General features: G+C 44.6%; 1 pseudogene; it reads left to right on the top strand.

Moving 5' to 3' along the window:
* The first annotated feature begins 1,030 nt into the window (after window positions 1–1,030).
* LOC125390522 (large ribosomal subunit protein eL19 pseudogene) lies at window positions 1,031–1,677 on the top strand (annotated as a pseudogene).
* The last annotated feature ends 4,497 nt before the right edge of the window (window positions 1,678–6,174 follow it).

The following is a 6,174-nucleotide window of genomic DNA, read 5'->3' as shown; positions in this document are numbered from 1 at the left end:
GTCCTCTCGTGTTTAGTGAGACATTTGCACTTTTCTCCTACTGTGTTATTCCGTTTGCTTCCTCAAGTACGTTCCATCTGTCTTGCTGTGTACCTAGGAGAACACACCTTCTAGCTATGATTGGATTTGTGCAACGGAAGCCCCGACAGAACAGAGGGTGGGTCAAGAAGAGGAGCCCAGTTTCTTCCATTGCTCCCTGGTCAGGCACTGTCTGGCCATGGCTACCTCTTCCTTCAAACACAGCTCCCGTCATGCGGTCCCTCTAGTATTCCCGTTCTCACTGGTCTAGGAAGGAAATTTCTTATTTTCTCTTCAGGCTTAACATCATCCTTTGTATCAGTTACTTTTCTGTTGCTGCGTTAAAACACTGTGACTGAAGCCGTGTATAGAAAGATGGTTTATAGGGTTGATGGTTCCAAAGAGTAGCAAGGCAGCAAGCAGCAGACATGATGATAGCAGCAGAAGCTAACTTTACACATCTTGAACCCCAAGCAGGAACCAGAGTGGGTGAACTGTGAGTGATATGTAGTTTTGAAGCCTCAAAACCCACCCTTCCCCACCCCCCCCCAATGACATACCTCCTCCAGCAAGTCCACATCTCCTGAGCCTACTCAAACAGCACCACCTACTGGGGACCAAGTATTCAAACACATGATTATGGGGGACATTCTCATCCATGCCACCACATCCTCCCAGGGATGTTTCTTTGAGGAATTGGCTCTGCCTGATCAATCCCCTCAGTTCTGCCTACATGTCTAAGAATAACCCCTTCATTAGTTAGCTTCAAGCTCGGCTGAGTGGAATTCTCTGTTTTTGCTAGAGACCTGATTGATTGGCCTAATAGGCTAGATGAAAGCCATCTTTATAATTATATAGAATAAATTGTCAATCTTGTTTTCTACTGAATTAAAAAAAATAGCATACATTCACCCAATGAAGGTAGGAACTCAGAGAGAGAAAATAAATGTAAAATGAGGGAAAGAAAAACCTCACTTTCCTTTCGCTGCTGCGTCTGCAGCCACGAGTCTGCATGCTCAGGCTACAGAAGAGGCTTGACTCTAGCGTCCTGCGCTGTGGTAAAAGGAAGGTCTGTTTGGACCCCAACCAGACCAAGGAAATCGCCAATGCCAACTCCCGTCAGCAGATACGGAAGCTAATCAAAGATGGGCTGATCATCCTGAAGCCTGTGACTGTCCATTCCCGGGCTCAATGCTGGAAAAACACTTTGGCTCGTCGGAAGGGCAGGCATGTGGGCATAGGAAAGTGGATGCCCGAATGCCCGAGAAGGTGACCTGGATGAGAAGGATGCGGATCCTGCGTCAGCTCCTTAGGAGATACCGTGAATCCAAGAAGATTAACCGCCATATGTATCACAGCCTGTACCTGAAGGTCAAAGGGAATGTCTTCAAAAACAAGCAGATTCTCATGGAGCACATCCACAAGCTGAAGGCAGACAAGGCCCGCAAGAAGTTCCTGGCTGACCAGGCTGAGGCTCGCAGGTCGAAGACCAAGGAAACACGAAAGTGCCAGGAGGAGCGCCTCTAGGCCAAGAAAGAGGAGATCACCACGACTCTGTCCAAGGAGGACGAGACCAAGAAATAGAGCTTCCCTTGTGTCTGTACATAGTGGGCTGCCTGTGGCCTCAGGTGGATCAGTCATTGAAATAAAACAAGCCTTTGTCTGGAAAAAAAAGAAAAGAAAAGAAAAGAAAGAAAAACGTCAACCAGGGATCTCCAGGGAAGCAGCAATGATAGAGAACATATAAAACATACGCACATGTGTATTATACATGTACATATATCTAGTCTGCCAAAGAATGCCCTTTGGTTTGTGAGGTCTATGACAAACAATAGGATGGACTCACGACACATTAGGGGTGACAGTCTGCAGCACCCAAAGGTCATTGATTAAAATATTAGTTTTCAAAAATCAAAAAACAAAACAAGATGAACCTTCAAAACTGACACATAAATTTAACCATCCCAGGGATCTGGATACTTTATAAACTAGGTAGGAAGCCCTACTGATCAAAGGCAACTGAATTGATTATCAATGATGAGGGCTGAAGCAATGACTGAGCAGTTAAGAGTACTTGCTGCTCTCACAGAGGACCCAGATTTAATATCCAGCGCACATGTGTTGGTCACAACCCCCGTCACTCCATTTCCAAGGAATCCATCCTCTTTATTTATGGTCTCCAGGGGCACAAGGCATGCACATGGTGCATACACACACACACACACACACACACACACACACACACACACACACACACGTATGCATATATACATACATGCAGGTAAAATACTTGTACACATGAAATAAATAAATGTGACAAAATTAGTTATTTTTACTGTTACCACTCTAGGCAACCTTCTCGATTTAGTTATTATTTTTCTCTGTTTTTGAACACATACAGGATACATCCATCTCTTGATCAATTTAAGTACTCAGACACCCAAAGAAGTTTCTGATTTTGTCTAACTAAAATGAAGCACAAATACAATCAAGCATGAAAAACAAAACCCCCACACTGAATGTTTTATATTGGCACCACTTAAATAGCTTAGGCTGGATGTCTCTTGGTGTTCACGAGTCCCCAGCTCTGAAGGTAAGAGCCACTGCGCTTCCACAGGGGCCGAACTGCATCTGCTGTGTACAGTGAGCGACACTGAGCATGTGGTAGGCTTTATCTGTGTGATCTGGGCGCTTGACATGCACTCTGAAACTCACTAAGCATCGGGACAAATGTATTTAATTCTCGAAGTGCCTTGTTGAAATGAGGCCCAGTGGCTTTGATCTTATAATTACAGTGGCCAAGAACACGTTTTTAATCTTCTGAATCAAATTTTCTCTGGTAACATAGGCAGAAAAGTGTCATTTACAAAGAATAAAAAGAAAGTCTCTGCTCCTGTCTCTTGGGGAGGGGACACTGGTGGGGATGGACCACTTCGAGGGGTAGGGATTGGTGAAGATGACCCTGGGTGTGGATAAGGATTGGTGGAGAAGACCTTGTTAGGTGGGGGATAGTGACTGGTGGGAATGACCTTTTGGGGTGTAGGGAATGTTGGGGATGACCCTTTTGGGGGTAGGGATTGATGGGGATGACCCTCTTGGAGGGGAGGGATTGGTGGGAATGACCCTTTGCGGTGTGTGTAGGGAGTGGTGGGTATGAACCATTGGATTTTGGATAGGGATTGGTGGGTGATGAGAATTTTTCTTTCAAAGAGTTAAATGTTAAAAGGCTGTAGGTAGGAATAAGCTGTCTTTCATAGAGCCTTTCCCCCATGACTTAGTCTCATTTGGTTCACAACACTGGTGGCATTATTTGTCTCAACAGGACCCAGAACACAACTCTCTGCCTTGTGTCATTTTCATTGTCCCAAAGAGTCACAAATCATTGCTTTCCTTTGAAACAGAACTTTTTTGGGGGAGGGAGGGGTAGAGGCTGTAATTTTCATCTAAAAAAAAAAGTTGCAATTATTTGAACTACTATGTCTTCTCCACAGATGCTTATGTAGAATTTAATATTTTATATATTATTTTGAGAATTTCATACAATATAGTTTGATTATATTCTTTCCTCTCTCCAAACCCTCTCAGATCCTCCCCACATCCCTACCCACAAACTTCAAGTTCTTTCTCTCTCTTGAAAAAACAGCAAATCCAAAGCCAAGATAAAACCAAAACACATACACACACACACACACACACACACACATACACACACACCATGAAGTCTTGAAGTAGGAGACCACTTGTTTGTTCCCAGATGCTTAGCCCTGAAATAATTACACAGAAACCATATTATTTGCAATACTGTTTGGCCAATAGCTTAAGCGTATTTCTGGCTAACTCACATCTTAAATTAACTCATCTCCATTAATCTGTGTGTCACCATGAGTCTGTGGCTTACCAGGTAAAGTTCCAGCATCTGTCTCCAACAGGGCCACATGGCTTCTCCTTGACTTCTTCTTCCTCCCTGCATTTGGTTTAGTTTTCCCCCGCTAGTTCTACTCTGCTCTATCAGGCCAAGCCAGTGTCTTTATTAACTAATGGTGTTCACAGCTTACAGAGGGGAATCCCACATCAAAGTCTGACTTGTGTTAGCCAACTACTCCTGAGCACAGGGCTTACCCTAGAGTGTGGTTGATACGCCCAGTGTCACTCCATCGGAGAAAACTGATCTCCTGTCTCCCAGAAGCTATCATTTGCAAGTAGCTCCCGGGCCAGGAGTGGGACTTGGTGGCCTCTTTTGTCTGGTTTGCACTCTTGCAGGTCTGTGGTTGCCATCACAATCTCTGTGAGTTCATATGTGTATCAGTCCTGCTGTGTCTGGAAGACACTGTCCGCAGGTGGTGGACGACTCTTAGAATGTTTCCAGCACCTCTTCCACACAGACCACTGAGCTTTGGGGGAAGGGATGTGACACCAACGTGCCATCCAGGCTGAGGAACGCTCAGTATTTAACTGGCAGATGCAGACTTACAGGAGAGGAAGGTAGGTTAGCCAGAGTTCAAACCTCACCACCTGATAGAACAGGGGAAATGCAAGCACTGCCATCAAGATGGCAGCACACAGTAGAGAAAGGACAGGGACAAACTGTGTGTAGGAGAGGAAAAGTCTGGACTCCCAATCACAGGACAGTGTCCTGCATCTACGTGGCTCACATAGTAAAGCTTAGATCAGCCATGTTTCAAAATGTCACATATCCAAGTATATAACATAAACACCTCACATTTAGAAATTTTTTATTTTATTTTTAATTGTGTGTGTGCGTGCGTGAGTGTGCATGCATGCATGTATGTGTGTGTGCATGTGCGTGCGTGCATGCATGTGTGTATGTGTGTGCATGTGTGTGCGCGCGTGCATGCGTGTGCATGTGTATGTGTGTATGTGTTATGTATGTGTGTGTATATGTGTATGTGTGTGTATATGTGTATGTGCGTGTGTGTGTGTGTGTGCGTGCATGTGTGTAGTGACCATGGAGGCCAGAAGAACATTTCAGATCCCCCTGGAGCTAGAGTTATAGGAGCCTGTGAGTCATCTAGCATGGGTGCTGGGAACTGAGCCTAGATCTTCTAGAAGAACAGTAGGTGCTTCTAACCCCTGGGCCATCTCTCCAGCCCCAAATTCTAAAACTGCAACACTTAACACTGAAAAGTCTTTATCATCCGAAGTGTATTATATCAGAGAAATGACCTCCAAGTGTTCCGATACAGTCATCTTGATGAACTGGGGAAAACTGCGTGCAGGAGGGAAAGAGAGAGAAGGAAGTGGAGATCGCGGAGAGGCCAGCCTGTCACCGCTAGAACTGCTGGGACTTTATATGCCCTTTCAGTAGTTAGTCAGAAACAGATCACAGGCATAAATGTCAGGTACAAAACTATAAAACTCGCAGGAGATCTCACAGGGAAAAGATCCAGGTAACTGTGGGCTTGGTGATGGCTGGTGAGGCACAGCCCTAAAGACAAGTTCCCTGAAAGACACAGTCAACAAACTGGGCTTCAAGAGCATTAGAAACTTTCCTTCTATGAAAGGCATTGTCAAGAGAAAAGACGACACAACTCAGAGAAAATATTTGCATATCTAAGTACCTGATGATATTAACCAAACTATCAGGACTTTTCAAAATGCAACAATGAGAAGACTGAACAGACTGAACAGACACTTCACCAAAGATGAAGAAAAGATAGAAAATAAACACAAAAGTGCTGGAGACATGGTTCAGCAGTTACGACCACTTGCTGCTCTTGTAGAGGACCCAGGTTCGATTCCCAGCTCCCACATAAAATAGTTCTGGCCTCTGCAGGTACTGCATGAACATGGTACACAAACAGACAGGCAGGCACTCACACATCATATAAAACAAACTGTTTTTAAAAGTCAGAGAAATACATGAGAAGAATACCTCATACTGCCAGTGTTGGCAGGAGCTGCCCCTGGACACCGCCAGCTCTGCAGCCCAGATCTCCACTCAGGCCCCAGAAAGGAAGACAAAATAAGAAGCAAGGTTAATGTTTATGAAGAAAATGAAAGCACACACAGACATAACAATTCATGGTAAGGCGGTGTAGATGACTTAACAACAGCATACGTGTGAGCCTGTGGGTTTTGCACTCACACTGTTGAAAGGGTAAAACTGATAACTGCCTTAAAGTAAGTGAAGTTTTA

The sequence above is a fragment of the Myodes glareolus genome, chromosome 2, assembly GCF_982192425.1.
Source record: "Myodes glareolus chromosome 2, mMyoGla1.1, whole genome shotgun sequence".
In the NCBI taxonomy this organism is placed as follows: Eukaryota; Metazoa; Chordata; class Mammalia; order Rodentia; family Cricetidae; genus Myodes; species Myodes glareolus.
The sequence above is the reverse complement of the archived record's forward strand: the minus strand, read 5'-3'. Positions and strand labels throughout refer to the sequence as shown.